We start from the raw sequence: 19,227 nt of genomic DNA on the forward strand, positions 1-19,227 counted from the left end.
TCTTTTGTCTTCGTGGATGTATCTTGCAAGAAGTTACTGTGGCCAAGTTCTAAAAGGGTGTTGCCTGTGTTCTCCTCTAGGATTTTGATGGAATCTTGTCTCACATTTAGATCTTTCATCCATTTTGAGCTTATCTTTGTGTATGGTGAAAGAGAGTGGTCTAGTTTCATTCTTCTGCATGTGGATGTCCAATTTTCCCAGCACCATTTATTGAAGAGACTGTCTTTCTTCCAATAGATAGTCTTTCCTCCTTTATCGAATATTAGTTGCCCATAAAGTTGAGGGTTCACTTCTGGGTTCTCTATTCTGTTCCATTGATCTATGTGTCTGTTTTTGTGCCAGTACCACACTGTCTTGATGACCACAGCTTTGTAGTACAACCTGAAATCTGGCATTGTGCTGCCCCCAGATATGGTTTTCTTTTTTAAAATTCCCCTGGCTATTCGGGGTCTTTTCTGATTCCACACAAATCTTAAAATAATTTGTTCCAACTCTCTGAAGAAAGTCCATGGTATTTTGATAGGGATTGCATTAAACGTGTATATTGCCCTGGGTAACATTGACATTTTCACAATATTAATTCTGCCAATCCATGAGCATGGAATATTTTTCCATCTCTTTGTGTCTTCCTCAATTTCTTTCAGAAGTGTTCTATAGTTTACGACCCAGCAATTGCACTGCTGGGGATTTACTCCAAAGATGCAGATGCAATGAAACGCCGGGACACCTGCACCCCGATGTTTCTAGCAGCAATGTCCACAATAGCCAAACTGTGGAAGGAGCTTTGGTGTCCATCGAAAGACGAATGGATAAAGAAGATGTGGTCTATGTATACAATGGAATATTACTCAGCCATTAGAAATGACAAATACCCACCATTTGCTTCAACGTGGATGGACCTGGAGGGTATTATGCTGAGTGAAGTAAGTCAATCGGAGAAGGACAAACATTATATGTTCTCATTCATGTGGGGAATATAAATAATAGTGAAAGGGAATATAAGGGAAGGGAGAAGAAATGTGTGGGAAATAGCAGAAAGGGAGACAGAACATAAAGACTCCTAACTCTGGGAAACGAACTAGGGGTGGTGGAAGGGGAGGAGGGCGGGGGGTGGGGGTGAATGGGTGACAGGCACTGAGGGGGGCACTTGACGGGATGAGCACTGGGTGTTATTCTGTTTGTTGGCAAATTGAACACCAATAAAAAATAAATTTATTATTTAAAAAAATGGAAAAGAGACGCAAATTGAGGAAATGAGACTGAAGAAAGGCAGTGAGGAAAGAGGTAAACGGCTTGGCTCTATAAATGCTGATTAAACCGAGCTGTTTTTCACATAGTCTCTTCTCATAAGTTTCTTCTTTAACAGCTACCTGTATTTTTTAAAAACATATTGAAAACAGGAAGCAAATATCACAAACTATTTCCTTCTGTCTACTGAAGTGAATCTTTTTCATATCAAAGCTTATCTGCCAACTCCTCAGAATATTGCTTCTCATCTCTGGGGATGCAGACTTTTCCTTTTAGAGCCCATGTTTATTTATTCTTATGTTTATTTTTAATTTACTCAACCTTAAGGAAAAAAGATATCTTTCTAGATGTGGACAATGCAGATGCAGGCACTGAGCTTAGTCACCTTATAGTTATTTTATTTTTTATCTTTTTAATTCAAAAAAAAAACCACACTGATGAAAATTTAGCAAAGTAACCATAGATAAGAATGAATAACTCAGACCTCAGGAAATGTACTATTATCATACTATTTGGCACTAATCTTGTTGGGCTCATGAAGTCAGACGGTATCTTATGATTGGGAATGGTGTTTTTGCGAGGGAAATGAATGCTACTATTGTCATTTGACTGAAAAAGGAGCTAATCCTCAGGAAGTCTGTTGGGCTCTTGTGTTTTTTAAAGGCCAGAAATTTGGAGAGAGGGAATAATGATTTCTTCCTCTACCCGGGGACAAAACTCTTGTTTGTTCTGGACTCAGAACAATATAGGCCTAGGCCAGCCTCAGGGGTGGCTGCTTGGAGGCAGGAGTGGAATGAGACAGGAAGATGATGAGGAATGCATAGAGTGGTACTCCTCTCCTGAGGTAGAATTTGGGGGGCAGGGGGCAGAAGGCAGCTAGTGGCGCATTCATTAGGTTAGCTAAAACCAACTGCAGGAGGAGAAATTTGTCACGCAACAATGGGCCTTCCCTTTCAAGTGGTGACCGTGTAGCGAAGCAGTAGAGATGAAGCCCATCTCAGGGGCCAGCATGAACAGGTAAGTCACTGCTGAGGATTCATATCAGGAAAAGGGGTTTGGGGGAAAGGCTACTTGCTAATACAATGTGTAGACAATTAGAAGTATTCTACCCAGGGGGACATATGTGGTCTGTGTCCAAGCTGGGGAAACCAGACGTTTGACTACACAGAGCTTGAGAACAGGCCCTGCATCTGAGGGAAGAGGGACATTACTCCCCTCCACCCCCAGCTCCCTTTGCATTTCTGCCTTTATGTCAGCCCCTTATCTATTAATGTTTCATGCAGGCCGTGTCCCCCTTCAAACTTTGCATGGAATTAAGCAGAGAACTCCAAAATTTGTGTCTGTTTCTCACAGAAAGGCAGTTACAGAATTATCCTCTCCTGAGTTGTCAGGGTAACACTCCTTCCCTGTGGGCCAGCATATTTTTCTTAGAGTCCCAGTTGGACTTCTTTTTTACCATCTTCATACTCGAGAGCTCTGTAAGACAGGTAGTGACTAATCAGCTGAGAATACAAGATCTTCTCTAATTCCTGACATGAAGCATGCTGTGAGTTGTATTCTCAATGGATTTAGACTGATAAATTAAGGGGAGGGAGAATTTGTGCGCCCTAAATCTAGACACCAAATGTGTGAGTCAATCTCTTTCTTTAACTCTTGGGGGGCGGGGGGGCCATCTGTCTTGTTTAATTTAAGAGGGTATAGCATGTGGCATCTCATCAAAAATGCACATCCCAATCCATTCCCCTTGATGATATAATTAATAGAACTTGCATGCATTCTTTGGATTATACTTTGTTCATATATTTAGTTCACATCGTGTTGCTGAAGGATTTTTGGAGGTAAATCTTAATGCATTTTTGTAGGTATTTAACAATGAGTAGGGAAAGGTATATCAGCTCTGGTCTGCGTTAGCCAAGAAGAACCCAGCTGTGGCAAAGTCATCATGTTGCTGAGATCGTAGTTCAAGTATCAGTCAGGAAGTGCAGGCTGAGGACAGAATATAATGGTTCAAGGAGGGGCTGAGAGATCTGGATACAAGAGGTGCAAGGAGCTGGAGTCAGGGTAGCATTGAACAGCAGTCATGAAGGCTGAAAAGTTAGAAAGTGAAAATAATGGAGCAATAGCAAAGGCCGGGATGTGATAATGTGAGTGGATGGCTGACCTGGAGTGAGAGGCAGGGGCAGGGTGTGGGATCTGAGGTGACCCCCGAGCTATAAGGGTGAGTTTGGGTCAGGAATTTAACATTGAAATCCATCCTCAGTGATGGAATGAGGGAAGTGAACCCAAACCAGGAGACAGATGATTAGGAGATCAGTAGGAAATGACTAGTATTATAGTAGATGACAACGCTTATAATAGACAGAAGGTGTCTATTACTGCTGCAGTAACAAATTACCAGAGATTTAGTGGCCTAAAACAACACAGATCTATTATTTATGGTTCTGTAGTTCAGAAGTTCAACATAGGTCTCCCTGGGTGTGATGGTCAATTTTGTCTGGCAACCTGGTTGGGCCATCATGCCCAGACATTTGGTCAAAAATTATTCTGGATGTTTCTGTGAAGGCATTTTTTTGGGTGAGATTAGCATATGAATGAGTGGACTTTGAGTAAGCGGATAATGTGTACACCTCAATGGATTAATTGAAGGCCTGAATAAAACAAAGACTGATTTCCCTTGAACCAGAAGGAACTTTGCCAGCAGAATGTACTTCTTCCCAGGTCTCCAGCTTGTCAGTCCACCCACAGTTTTTTGGACTCTTATCTCCACAATCTCATGAACAAATTTGCTAAAACAAATCGATCAGTATCTTCCCCTTGCACCCTGTTGATTCAGTTTCTTTGGAAAACTCTAACACACTGGGCCAAGATCAGGTATCAGCAAGACCATGTTCCTTCTGGAGTCTCTAGAAGAATCTGTTTCCTAGCATTTCTCAACTTCTAGAGGCCATCCACATTCCTCGGCTTGTGGCCTTCTTCCTTCATCTTCAAAATCAGCAATGGAGGATGCAGTGCCTTTCAGAGATCAGAACCTTCCTTCCATAGTCACATTTCCTCTGATCACAGCCCCCCCCCCCCCCAAAAAAAGGCTCTCCAATCCAATTTTAAGGAGATGGGCCAAATTGGATAATCGAAGATCATCTTCTCATCTCAAGGCCGTTAATCCAACCACATTTGCAAAATCTCTTCTGCCAAAAAGGTAGCATATTCATAGATTCCAGGGATTAGGATGTGGACATTGCTGGAGGGTCATTATTCACCTACTACCATGAGATAGAGTTTACCCTCAGATCAGACACTGGAGGGAAGACTGATGTACTCAGGGTTGAGTTCAGTTCTTGCTTCTACTCAAAACCCCCTATTTCACTCTTCTATTCCAGCATTTCCCAAAGTCTACTGTGTGGAATATTAATACTGTAAGCTACATCAAAAATAAAGACTATAAATTTGTAGATCTATGAACCTTTATATACGTACAATTCACATTTACCATATGAAGATTCCAGGAAATCCTCAGGTGAGTCTCTGTCTATTTTAACATGTGTTTGTCCAAACCTGTTTGACCAAGGAACAATTATTTTGTAATACCCATTAACAGTCCCAGAATCAACACTTAATATAATGGACTTTGGGAAATGCACTTCTTGACAATACAAAGGTAAGAGAAGGGGAAAGAATCACACACGAAAATCCACAAAACTTGTTTGAGTTCCCTAGAATTGGCTTGGATTATGATCAGCATCCCCATTTAGTAAACAAAGGCTGAGATTCCAAGAGATTATCACCTAGATAGCAAATGGGGGGGAAGGGTGCTATCAGGATTTGAACCCAAGAAATCTGACTCCAGTACTTATGTTCATAAGCAGTATACTTGAATGCATCTTTTCATCTCCACCTGTATTCGAGCCCCTTGGATAGAATACCACCGCCAGTCACGTATGGTCTTATCAGCTATGGTGGGGAAGGACCCAGTGTTGCAGAACATAACAACTTAAACCCTGTCATCAGGGGCTGTGCACAAGGCACAGTTCTAGAAGAAGCTGAGCGAGTGGCAGGTGTACCTGTCCAGTCTACAGAGCAGACAGATTCACAGAATAAGGCAACAGTGCAGTCCCCAGACTTACAGTCCTGGCAAAGATTCTAAGTAGCGAAGGGAGGGCAGCACCACCTAGTGGAGAAAGCAAGTACTCTGCTCTGAGGTGGTTCTGTCTTTAAAACCTGGTGTTACCATTAATCAATTTTTCTAAAGCTTAGCGTTTCAAATCTTTATATGGGATAGTAGTAGTAACTGCATAGAATAACTGTGAGGATTGTGGCACTAGAAATGCCATAGCTGTTTATTATTATTATTATTATTATTATTATTATTATTTAAATCCAGGCTGACTTTTCCTTGGGGTTCTTTTTTTTTTTTTTAAAGATTTTTATTTATTTATTCATGATAGTCACAGAGAGAGAGAGGCAGAGACATAGGCAGAGGGAAAAGCAGGCTCCATGCAGGGAGCCCGATGTGGGATTCGATCCGGGGTCTCCAGGATCACGCCCTGGGCCAAAGGCAGGCGCCAAACCGCTGCGCCACCCAGGGATCCCTTCCTTGGGGTTCTTATTCAACCTTTTCCTCTTGCCACCACCCAGGTTAATTCAACTTCGCTTGCAAGAAGTGAACTTACTTCCTGCCTTTACCACTCGGTTCTTTGGATGGTGTGGCCCTCTTAATTGAAGAATGTTTCCGAGGGCTGCTGGGACTTCTAAGGCTACAAGTGAATGAAAGCAAAACATCCTCCAGGGGCTTCCCCAGAAGTATTGGGTCCTCCGTGGCTCTCAGTGGGAGCTGGCTAATACCTCTTCTGACTACCCAAGAGATGTTTTATCTCAGAAAAGAAAGGGATCTACTCTGTTCTGATTAACTTTCCAATTAGTAGAAACTTCGGGAAGCAAGCATATGCTTGATTCTTAGCTTCCAGTTCTAATGCTTTTACCATTTTTTATATTGGTGTGCTTTCTTGGTTAGCCTAATAGAAAATTGAGCCAAGAGCCTTGGATTCCTGTTTGATGTAATGATTTTACCTCCAAATCTGGGCCCTTGAGTCTCATTCTAAAATTGTTTAGATTATCTTCCATTAGTTATTCCTTTTGGAGATTACAAAGAAGACACTTGCATTTCTGTTTATAAACCTGGTATCTTTTACTAAATGGTGTTTAAAATGTTCAGGGGATAATATGATCCAGGCTCCTCTGAGTAAGAAACAAATTAGAGACATGCTGATAGGAAAAAAAATAAAGTAGTGCAGGCCCCTGAAAACTTTGTCTTTCTAGTTATAGAGCAAAGATAACACAGCCAGACTGAAAACTCACAACACAAGTCACATATGGCCTTTGGTAAGATAATTTAAAGCAGAGAGACCTCTAATACTGACAGTGGGCAAGACGCTGGAATGAACACTTTCCTTCTGAAGAAGCACTTGGGAGTCATCTGGAGAAGCAGTAAGCACCCTGAATCTAAGAAAACAGCTCTGGCATAGTCATATAGGTGAAACAAAACAATGAGCATTTGGAGGAAAAAAAAATTGCTAACAACTAAGTTTAGTGACAGGGATATTTAACTTGCACCAAGTTGTTTCTATTTATTTTAAACCTTGCTGTATCACATTGTCAGAGGCAGAAATTAGAAATTGATCAGTGTTGCTTTTAATTAAAGAGTTTAATTTTAAGGAAAATGAATTAATGGATTTTTAATATATCTTTTTCAATCACTTATCTACACCTTTGCTGGAGCAAATCCAGAAAAGCCAAATAAAGTCATAGACCTAGAAGAAAAAAGAAGCAACTTCTGTGTGGAGGGTCTGCTTTGTAAACCCAACCTTCCATGTACCAGGGAAAAGCAAAGTAGAGATAAACAATTGCCGGGTGCGGGGGGGGGGGGGGGAGTGCAGCTCATTTTAGCAGAAGCATTGACAGTTCTTCACATCTTTTAATTAAACACACTTCTAATATAACCAGCTGTCTTCTCATATTTTTTTTTCAAGAAAAGCCTTTAAAAACAGCTAATGGTAGTGATTTTTTTTTAAGCTGATGGAATTCTAATACAGCATGTAAACTTCTCTTTTATATAGGCAAAGTCACCTTAGGACAAAGTTTTCTCCTAATTTTTTAATTAGTCAAATGTCCCTGAAAGATAAGCTGTATACAGTTTTCAGCAAGGGATAGTGGGGGCCTCATGGACCCAAACCAGACAGAACAGGGCCTCCTCGAATCCTACCAATTGTGTGACCCGGGGCCTTGGTTAACCTCTCTGGGTTTCCGATTCCTCATCTACAAAAGGAAGGGAATAATATGCACCTCACATGGTTGTTGCAAGGATTAAATGAGACATTTTATTTTAAAGTACCTGACATCCCACATCGTAGCTGCTTAATATATGTTCTTTTCCTTTCCATTTCCGTCTTCATATGCATATATACCAGCAACATCAATTTCCTTTATATGTAAAGCTGATGCTGTTAACTTTATTAGGCTAGATTTTCCATTAAGCATTTATCCTTATTCATTAGTTAGGAGGACTGACGCACAAAGATATTAAATTATTTACTCAAGTTTAATGAATGAAATTGAAAACCTTTTCCCCCGCTTACCATGAATGTGCCCTTTTCAGTATGCAGAGCTTTGTTGCATTTATTCAGAAGCTATCGCTAAGTGCTTCGTTTGGAACACAGGATTAATGAGCCCGGAGACATGGCGTTGGTCACCATGGCAACCCAACTAGCTTTGCCCTGTTCGAGCTCAAAGAAAGGATGCAGGATGCTTAACTCTGGCCTGCAGTATATAGCTGGGTGTTCTTTTTCTTATGTCTGGCTCCCCATTGCTGCTTCCAATTACTCCCTAATTCTCTTGAAAAAAATAAATAAAAATGAAAAGAACATCCTAGCTTCTTTTGGGCTCTGCTTTTTCATCTCTACCACCTGCCTTCCTTCCTGAATACGTTTATCTCCCCATCAGTTTCTGAAGATTTTGGCTGACTGACTCACATTATCCCTTGCCACACAAATTCTGGGTGACTTGAACAACCGCATGGATGACTGCCCAGTGCCCCAGTCTTTCGACGTCCGGATCTCATTCTCTCCAATAACTTTCTCCTCTTCGCTGACCCGGTGACTCCCACCTACACTCATACCTGGACTGAGTCATTATTTCCAACTGGTCAGTCTCCAGAAATCACAAATTCCTGCATTAGATGTTCTGACCATAGCTGCTTATCTTTGTATCTTGGTTTTGTTAGAACCCCTGTCTGCGTTCTCTTTGTCCAGTAGATATTCCTTACTTTACTCCTCTCTCGACCCAGCTTTCTTCTGTATTGCATCATTTCAATTACCCTCCTGCCAAAACCTTCACCCCCCTCCAATTCTTCCAAGCACCCACCTGGTGCTATGAAGGAGCCCAATTATGTGCTGTCTCAGTGCTTGCACCCAAGCGGTAGAGAGCTGTCTAGCAAAGATCCCAGGCCAGGCGATGTGCCAACTGTACCAGACTGGTGCCACCATAAAATCCAACAGAACACTCATCCGAATCCCCGAGACTGGTCAGCCACCCAATGATTCTCTTTGCTTAATTTATTCCCTCACTCTCCATCATGATTATTTCAGAACTTTTCCACCTCCTGGATTCTTTAACTCCTTCCTCTCTCTCACCCCTCTCTCAGATATGCTCACCTACTGTTTTACACAGAAAATGTCTTACAGGTGGAAACTTCATAAAGCCTTCCACCCCTCTCAACTCCCATCTTCTCCACTTTTTGCCTCCAGCTATACTGGAATGCGACCAACCTCTCTAGAGTCAATCCCTCTATCTGGATCTAGATCTCATTTCCCAAACTTCTCAGAATCCTCATGCCCTAAATTACCCCTTCTCTCTCCTCTGTCTTCGATGTCTGCCCCTCATTGGATTTTGCCATAAGTTTTTTAAATGCTCAGGTTTCCGTCACCTAAAAGAAGACAATTCTCAACCCCATTGCCCTTATGCTTTGCCTTGTTGCTTCCTCTCCACAAACACTCTTCTTCAGAGGGTTTGTTTGCACTCAGAAACAACTTTTTTTAGTTATCAATTCCCTCTGCTTTGATTGTTGCATCCATGACTCAACTATAATCTCCAAAGCCCTTCCGTGTCATTTTTTTAAAGATTTTTTTAAAAATTTATTTATGAGAGAGAAAAAGAGAAAGAAAGAGAGAGAGAGAGAGGCAGAGACACAGGCAGAGGGAGAAGCAGGCTCCATGCAGGGAGCCCGACATGGGACTTGATCCCGAGTCCCCGGGATCACTCCGTGGGCCAAAGGCAGGAGCTAAACTGCTGAGCCACCCAGGGATCCCCCTTCCATGTCATTAAATTAAACTTTTAAATTCTCAACTTACCAGATTCCTCAATAGTATTTGACATTTCTGACTTCTCCCTTCTTCATACTGTCTACATGTAGGAAAAGAAGCAAGGAGTGCCATGGACCATAAACTAAAAGTCATCTTGCCAGGAATGATGATGGAATCGTTCTGGGTCAAACCCACTCTCCTCCCTAGTTCTAGGACCTGCGTTCCACAGAACATTCATGTATACTCCACAATCAGCAATCAATATGGTACACACTGCACTATGCTGAGCCAAACTCTGCTCTCACAAAACATAGATTAGTGAGGGAAATGGATACTAATCAAAGAATTAAACAAAATGTAAGTGGCACAAAGGAAACCCATGTGCTATGAGCATACAGAACAACATAGGAACCTAACTCCATGTAAGGGAATTCAGGAAGAATGATGTTTGGGACTGATGTCAGATGAAGGCCTTAGGTGCTAGAAGTTAGCTCAGCCAAGAGGAGAGGGCAGAACATTCTAGACAGCTTGTGTACTCCTTATTCATTCCCAGCCCTTTCCCCAGTTCGGCACCTAGAAAACTGGCAAGTAGGCCTTTATCTTTTTTTAGAGAATCTGGCCAGCCTAAAAAAAAAAAAAAAAAAAAAAAAAAAAATCCAAAGATCCTATGTCAGAGATTTCTCAGATACAAGGCCCAGCCAGATCTCACATGGCAAAGCTAAGAGTTAAATAACCTTACCCATACACTGAAGTTCCAAATCAGCTTTTAATCACTCAGTCTTATCAGCAGATAGCTAAAGATTATAAAAATTTAAGGAAAGCCTTTAATATGATAGATAGAGACAATTAAAAAAAGAAAAACAGAAGGGGCATCTGGGTGGCTCAGTGGTTGAGTGTCTGCCTTTGGCTCAAGTCATGATCCTGAGGTGCTGGGATTGAGTCCCACATCAAACTTCTCAAAGGGAGAGGCTCTGATGTCTCTGACTCTCTTTCTATGCCTCTCATGAATAAGTAAATAAAATCTTAAAAAAAAAAAAAAAAAAACAGAGAAAAATAATCTGGAGTAAATTTCCCAGGAAGGAAAGCATAAAGATAAAGAAATACAAAAGAGGAGAAACAGAGGAGCCTGGGTGGCTCAGGCAGTTGAGCATCTGACTCTTGATCTCAGCTCAGGCCTTGATTTCAGGGTTGTAAGTTCAAGCCCCAGGTTGGGCTCCATGCTGGGTGTGGAGCCTACTTAAAAAAAATTAAAACCAGGAAAGACAACATAAGACAATTAGAGAAAAAATGCAGGAAGTATAATATCTAAATAATAGCAATTCAAGGAAGAGAGCATACAGAAAACAGAAGAAAAAGACTCAGGAACATTTCTCAGAATTCATAGACACGAACCTTTTAGAGTTGAAAGGACCCAGTACAATGTATGAAAATACACCCACCAAAGCAGATCATCATGGAATTTCAGAACACCAAAAAGACAGAAGATGATAGATGATATATAAAAGATGAAAAAAATAGGGCACCGTAGGTGGTTCAGTGGTTTAGCGCTGCCTTCAGCCCAGGGTGTGATCCTGGAGATTCGGGATCGAATCCCACGTTAGGCTCCCTGCATGGAGCCTGCTTCTCCCTCTGCTTGTGTCTCTGCCTCTCTCTCTCATCCTCTCTCTCTCTCTCTCTGTGTGTGTTCTCATGAATAAATAAATAAAATATTTTTTAAAAATAAAAAATAAAAGATGAAGAAATAAAATGGCTCCTGATCCTTCAGCAGCAGGACTAGAAACTAGAAGGAAATGGAGAAATATCTTCATTATTTTAAAGAATAAAGAATAAAGAAAAATGATTATCAATCTAGAATTCTATGCCATGTCAGGGTAGGATAAAGGTATTCTGAGGAATGTGGTGTTTTGTTCCCTTTCTCAGAAATCCAGTAGAGGAGGTACTCAATTCAAATAGGCAACAAACCAAGGTACGGGGAGACTCAGGGTCCAGGACACGGGAAATTCAACATGAGTGAGGGGCAAAGGGAATCTTCAGGATGGTGGGGAATGGAGATCCCAGGAGGACAGCAGTTGGAGCAGGTTTGAACGTTCCAGAAGGGATTTTTTTTTTTGTAAGAAAATGGAAATGACCATATACCTGTTGAATTGAAATATTTTCAAAAAAGATCAAAACCTTTGGTGAAACGTTTGGGGTTAAAATAGTGATGATCCACAGGAAACTAAGCAAAAGAAAAAAAAGAAGAAAGAAACAACTCCAGGGAAAATAAAACGTACAAAGAAGTTATCCCCATTTACTACAAGCCTCGTGGTTACATCATGATCTTGTGAGGGTGGAAGATAGGAAAGGTACTTGTATGGGGGAAAGAGTGTAAAAAAAAGAACAGAGCCTCATCTTCCATTATGATAAATGGATTATCAGAAAGTGCTTATGTTGCTACTCATTCTTTTTAATTTTATGCATAAATATATGGAACTTATTTAGCAATATGGAGATAAAAATACCAAAATAATCAGCTAAAAGAAGTGAGAGTGGCTGCTACTTAGATGGGAGTTATCAAGAACTACATTTTTCATAATAGACCTTGATTGTGGTATCTTTTTAATGTATTTTAATCAATTTTCATATTTTTCCACACTTTTGTGAAATATATTTTCTAAGTCCCTTACATTTCTCATGATATATAAAAATATATCTTTTCTTACCTAATAATTTCTTGCCGCCTGCTTCTGGTATATAGAGATGCAATTGATTTTTGGATATTGATCACAAATGCAGTGCCTCTGCTGAACTCAATTATAGATTCAACTATTTGACCTTAAATTTTTCTTATTGTTTATTTTTTTTATGTAGACAAATATATTGTGTGAAATAATGGCAGTTTTGTTTCTTGCTTTGCCCTCTTCATACATCTTATTTATTTTTGTTTTCTTTTTCTGCTGGCAAGGACCTCTGGGACAGAGCTGAGATTGTGGCCAGAGCAGCAGACTTGTCTCACTCCTGATTTGAAAGGGGATGCTTCCAAAATCCACCACTAAATAGACCATCAACTTTAGGAAACACTGCTTAAGGCAGTGTCTTCCACAGTGTGCTATGTATGGTCTTATGTGGGACATTCTTTAATGGACTGGAGTACCTGTTACCTGACTGGGTGTGCGACATGGTCTGCAAATAAATTTCAAGTTCATTCATTCAGAGCAGAATCACTGGAGACAATGTTTCTAGAAAAAATAGCAACCAGAAGATGAGGCTTTTGAGTCATTCTCTGCCATCTGAGAGAAGAGGGTCTCTGGGCAGATAGAGGTCATGAATTTCATTGCCCATTATTTACTGTTACTATTATGTTCTATGTATGGCAAGGGATCTTGCCCTATTTTTTACAGTGACAAATCAATTTTATAGTGATACAAAGTTTCTTTTAAAGTTGAATTTATTAAGTAATGTCAATTTGAAGAAAAGATTAAATTCATATTGTACAGTTGGTACTAACAGTACAGCAGATGGGGCAAAAATCCACAAAGTTGTTTGCAAATGGCAAGGATGGTCAGATTTGTGCTATTGCAAACATATCATGGAAGATCTGGAAAGATCCAGAGGGTGACGGATGGGGGAGAGAGGTGCCTATCGAGCCAGCATCTCTGTTTCTGGACTAAAGGGAAGTCCAATGACATCTTGCCTTGCTATGTTCTCATCACTGAACAGAGCTTTCCTAACACGGGTAACTTGTGTCGTTGTCACACCAAGTAGCAGGCAACAGTCTTTTCAAAGGCAGGGTCTCCTTTACATTGCCATCATGCCACATTCTGGTAGGAAACATTTGAATTTTTATGGCTTTCCTGCAGTAACAAATTTTCCTCCAACTGTCAGGATTTGCTTCATGCCGAGGAAAGCAAGCAGCTTTCATTTTCCTCTTACGAAAGGGAATAGGTAGAAATAATATACTGCTATTCAGCCAGCTGAACCTGACCTGACTCCCTTTATTCGTAGGGAAATGCAGGATTCACAGAGAGGACATTTTCACTGAGGTAAATAAGCCCTCTCAACTGATGAGCACTATTATACTAATACCAAAGGAAACAAAGGCCAGAAGATGGGGGGCATTAAGTAGAAAGGCAAACAGAAAAATAGCAGACAAAATCCAGCATAGGGACAAAGCAGGCTCTGCAACATTGAAAAAATAGGGGAAAATCCTTTAAGCGAAAATTGCATGCAATTTTTTGGCCTCAATTAGCCTTTTCCACAAAGAGCGCTTTTTTCTACAAAGAGTCCATTAAGTAGCAAATGAAATTACATTGGTCTTCAGTTGCCATGGCATTGGCTTTCCCTCTAATGGACTTCTCCGGTCCCTAGTTTAATGTTAGCCTGACTCACTTTCCTTGTCTGTGTGCTGTCTCAATTCCCTCTGTCCAGCCACAAAGTGATGTATGTGACTTCTCCTCAAAGTGCCTACAACATAATCCAAGAGAGAAAATCCATCCCTCAGCTATGCCCTGAGAGATGGAGAGGGTGAAACTGACCAACAACTGCATTTCATTCATTAACCATGAATGTAGCAGTGCCCATTTATTAGATAGCAGTAGTTCCCATCCATGCACTCAGGGCTCCGGGAGCCATTCCCAGATCAGTCTGAGACCAGACCGTTGACTGAGTACTTCCTAGGTGCCAAGCACTGTCCAGGGGCCTAAGACATAAAAAATGCAAAGGAAAGAATGCAGGATGCTTGCTGTTTCTAGAGTTTCCAGAGTTGGAGACCTACTTCAAGCTCCTACTTTTTCCTTCTCTCTATTTCTCCATCCATAAAATGGGTGAAAATTTCCCCGTTTATCTGATCCACCATTTGTTTTGATTTTTTTAATTTGTTTTGATTTTGGTAAATTTGCAAGGCACCGCACTTTAAAACAAAACAAAAAAAACCTCCAAAACACGTGTTATCCTAGAAATGAGAATCTAAAATAATAAATTTGCTTTTTTTGAAGTTGCTTAGCTAGAGCTAAACATTAGCTCCAATATCAGGTTTGACTCTGATAATTTGGATGTTCTTTTCTGATATGTGTAATCATATATTTTTAGAAAAATAAGTTGATGCAGTTTATACTCTCCTATACACTTCTTTTAAAAATTGTTCCATTTCAATGAGCATTTTTTACAACACAATTTTTAATGTCTATATGGCATGGAGGTAATACCACTCTCAGAGCAAAAAATGAATCAGGCAATGTTTTGTGGCTCTAAGTATATTTAAAATGAAAAATACCAATGCACATATTTTTAGTTGTATATTTTGAATGTATTCCTTAACCAGTCAAAGCTTCTGATGCAAAAACATAAAATAAAACACAGTATGACTACACCATTTTGAAGACTCATAGAATGAGGAGAAAATCTCTTAATTTCTGTTCTACTACAGATTGCACACACAACTTTGTTACATAATAAATGTCATCTTTCTTTCTCAACAGTTATCTCTTGTGTAATCTTGTTTGGAGGTAATATCCAGAGTTTGAATTGGAGACCCTACATAAATGAGAGTACATTTGAGTCAAAAGGTGCAGAATTGGGCAGCCCCGGTGGCGCAGCGGTTTAGCGCTGCCTGCAGCCCAGGGCGTGATCCTGGAGACCCGGGATCGAGTCCCACGTCCGGCTCTCTGTGTGGTGCCTGCTTCTCCCTCTGCCTGTGTCTCTGCCCCTCTCTTTGTCTCTATGAATAAATAAAATAAAATCTTAAAAAAAAAAAAAAGGTGCAGAATTAGTCCTAAATCCTACATGCAGAACTTCCAAGTTACAGAAGTTTTCCAGCTTTTGACACTGCCCTCCAGACTGTACCCAGTCACATCCCATCAAGGGGGTGTGAGAGTATATGCTTATGTTTGCGAGCATATGTATTGTCATCGTTTGTATCTCTGTTAATGTAATAAATAGCAACAAAAGCCCCCGTCATTTTACTTAACATTTTACTGATTACCAGGGCAGGTGATCATCATGTTATCTTTATTTGTTGTTTATTTACTTTTTTTTTAATCTGAAATACCAACATCTATTCTTGGTCTTTGTTCTCTCTTTCTCTCTTGTTAATCTCCTTACCTTAATTTTTAAGATTTCTTTCAATGTTAAGGATATAAAGAGGGCCTTTATCCATATAGTCTCAAATATTTTTTCCAGTTTTATGACAGCCTTTTTATTTTATGATCTGTTTGCCACACTCGCACATTGAATATTTTTGCTTTCTCTAATTCATCTTTCTTTTCTTTATGGCTTTGGCCTTTGATGCTATGGATCTAAGAGTAAGTTTATCTTTAATGGACTTCCATTCTTCCTCGTTGATTGTTATTAGCCTAATTCATTAGTGGCAGCCTACAGAGAGCCTTGCTTGGTTTCTCCCTACCTCTTTACTCCTTCTCATCTCTGGGTAGTCTCCCTATGTCAATAGGGATAAAGGAGACAGGCAATAAGCAAGTCCTCTGGGAGTGAGTTTCCCTCTGATTATGCTTCTGAGGAGTGAAAGGCTTAGCAGCTCTCTCTCAGTCTATGGTTGATAAAGTCACATTAAAAGGCAGAAATACAAAAAAAAAAAAAAAAGAAAGAAGAAAGAAAGAAAGAAAGAAAGAAAGAAAGAAAGAAAGAAAGAAAGAAAGAAAAGGCAGAAATACTAAAAGTCAATAATTAGACTTTTGAAACTATGTATTTCAAATATAGTTTCTTAACTTTCTAACAATTTTATTTTTTTAAACATTTTATTTATTTATTTGAGAGAGAGAGTGAGCAGAGGAAGAGGTAGAGGGAATGGGAGAGATAGGGTGAGAGGGAGAAGCAAACTCCTCCCTCCTGAGCAGGGAGCCTGAGGTGGGGTTCGATCCCCCAGACCCTGGGATCACTACTGGAGCTGCAGGCAGACGCTTAACTGACTGAGCCACCCAGGTGCCTCAACTTTCTAACAATTTTAAAAATAAGAAGCTTAAAAGTTTAAATTAATGAGTTAAAATAAAATTAAACTAACAACTAAACCTAAAAACCATAAATGTGTAAGTAAATGTGAACGGTGGTGATGGCCACATCCCATAGGTGGCTATGCCTGGACTGACACCTACCCTTCTCCATGTGTATCTGGGCTAGATCTTTCCCCCCAAGGCAGGCAAGAAGGAGAAAAAGCTGGCCTGATTTTTTTCCCCTTGACTTCTCACAGGTTGAGGAGACCATGGCATCTTTAAGCTTGTTCTCCCAATCTTCCCCAATGACCTTTCAATACCTTCCCACTCTCATCAAAATTTCCACCTTTCTCCTCTTGTTTTTGGCTGATGACTTTGCCTCATACATTATTGAGGGAGAAAGGCTATGTGAACTCCCTCATCTTACCACTGCCACATCTATAAACACTCTGGCATTTTAAGGCCATCCTTTACTTTGGCCCATCTGTTAAAAATGAGGATGTATGGGCAGTCTGGGTGGCTCAGCAGTTTAGCACTGCCTTCAGCCCAGGGTGTGATCCCAGAGACCAGGAATCGGGTTCCAAGTCAGGCTCCCTGCATGGAACCTGCTTCTCCCTTTGCCTGTGTCTCTGCCTGTCTCTCTCTCTCTGTGTCTCTCATTAATAAATAAATTAAAAACCTTTAAAAAAAAAAGTGAGGATGTATCTCACAGTCTCTAGAATTCACTGCATCTCAGCCTCTCATATTTGAATCTTTTAGTTATCACGTCTTGTGCATTTTCAATGGTTTGAAATTATAAATTATAATTGTTATAATATTATAATTATTATAAATCATTCCCTTTAGCATGCAAATATTTCCTTTTATTTCCAAGTACAGAGTACTCTCCTATGCCTCTGACCCCCTTCAGAAATCATGCTACTCATATGCTTACATGTGTAGCCAGACTTTTTTGAACAGTTATGTAGCATCCCTAGTTTTTAACCTCCCATTCACACCTTATACCATTCTAATCTGACTTCTACACCCACCATTTTCCCCAAACTGCTTTTGTCAGTGATAACTCTGTCACTTAAGCTAATGAATATCTAATTAAATCTCTCAGTAGCTATTGATACAGCCGACCACGTCCTCCTACTTGAACCTGTCTCTTTCTCAGTCCCTATGATGCCAAAAATGCTCTTGGGCTTTCTCTCATTTCACTTGCCAATCCATTTCACTCTCCTTGGCCCCTCTCCATCCTGCTAACATCTAAATGTAAGAATTTATCAGGGCTTGGTCCTATCTTCTCTTTTCTCTCTCCACACTCTTATCCAAGTGATTTCATTGATTTCCTTGGCTTCAAATACCATCTATAGGCCAACAATTCCTAAAGTCACAGCTTTAGTCCAGAGCTCTCTTCAGCAATCCATACATTTATGTCAAGGGCAGCTTTGACTTACTCACTTTGAGGTCTCAAAGAGATCTGAAACTTCTTATCTTTAAAACTGATCTGGGGAAACTCACTCTGGTTTTAAAACTTAATCTAAGGTTCCAGGAATCAAGTTAGTGGAACTTTAGCAAAAAAAAAAAAAAAAAAAAAAAAAAAAAAAAAAAATATATATATATATATATATATATCAGTGGATCCATACATATCTGGCCATTTGATTTTTGACAAAGATATGAAGGCAACTCACTAGTGAAAAAATGGTCTTTTTAATAAATGATGTTGAAGCAATTGGATATGTAAGATAATTTATCTATGTATAAAAAATATGAACCTCAAACTGTACCTTGTACCATACACAAAAATTAACTCAAAATGAGTCAAAGACCAAAAAGTAAGACCTAAAATTATGAGACCTCTAGAAGGACACATAGGAGAAAATCTTTGTTCCTGCGGTTAGTCAAAGATTTCTTAGGTCGGACACACAAAGCATAAACCATAAGAGGTAAAAATCGAGAAATTAAATTTGTCATAATTAAATACTTCTACTCTTCTAAAGGTAGGAAGAATGAAAAGTCAAAAGATAAATAAAAATATTTGCAAATCATATTTCTGACAAAGGGCTGGTATCCAGAATATGAAAAGAGCTCTTACAAATCAATAATAAGAAAACAAAAAACTCCTTTTTTAAAAGAAGGAGCAAAAGATATGAACAGGTATTTCACCAAAGTAAATACACAGCTGGCAAATAAATACATGAAAACATACTCAACATCCTTGGTCACTAGGGGAATCTTAATTAAAATCATTATGAGATACTACTATATACCTATTAAAATAGCTAAAATAAATTTTTCTTTTAATCTAACATTACCAATTTCTGGCAAGGATGGAGAGCAACTGAACTCATATATTGCCGGTTAGAATGCAAAATGTACAGCTAGTATGAAAAACAGTTTAGCAATTTCTTGTAAATTTACCATACAACCCATCATCCTACTCTTGGGTATCTACCCAAGAGAAATGAGAACATTTCCACATAAGAATCTGTATGCAAATGTTTATATCAACTTTTTTACAAAATTCCCAGAAACTAGAAACAATCCAAATATCCCTCGACTAGAGAGCAGCTTAATTGTGTTACATCTATATAAGGAATACTACTTGGCAATCAAAGATCTGATATACAGATAAGTGCAACCACCACATGGATAAATCTCAAATGCATTATGCTAAGTAGGAAAAAACAGACCCAAGAGGCTACATATTATATAATTTA

General features: G+C 39.6%; 1 protein-coding gene and 2 long non-coding RNA genes across 4 annotated transcripts in view; 1 reads left to right on the forward strand and 2 right to left on the reverse strand.

Annotated features, from left to right (window-relative positions):
• The window catches only part of ASB4 (ankyrin repeat and SOCS box containing 4), a 60,384-nt gene that overhangs the window by 28,304 nt on the left and 12,853 nt on the right, over window positions 1-19,227 (reverse strand). The gene's annotated exons all lie outside the window — the stretch shown is intronic.
• On the reverse strand, window positions 1,687-7,924 carry LOC140609025 (uncharacterized). The gene is made up of 3 exons (XR_012011034.1): window positions 7,878-7,924; window positions 4,723-4,800; window positions 1,687-2,724 (listed from the first exon to the last, which is right to left on the reverse strand). It is a non-coding gene; the product is annotated as an uncharacterized lncRNA (long non-coding RNA).
• Window positions 1,828-7,146, forward strand: LOC140609022 (uncharacterized). The gene is made up of 3 exons (XR_012011032.1): window positions 1,828-2,265; window positions 4,626-4,762; window positions 5,881-7,146. It is a non-coding gene; the product is annotated as an uncharacterized lncRNA (long non-coding RNA).

The sequence above is a fragment of the Canis lupus genome, chromosome 18 (assembly GCF_048164855.1).
Source record: "Canis lupus baileyi chromosome 18, mCanLup2.hap1, whole genome shotgun sequence".
NCBI classification, from domain to species: Eukaryota; Metazoa; Chordata; class Mammalia; order Carnivora; family Canidae; genus Canis; species Canis lupus.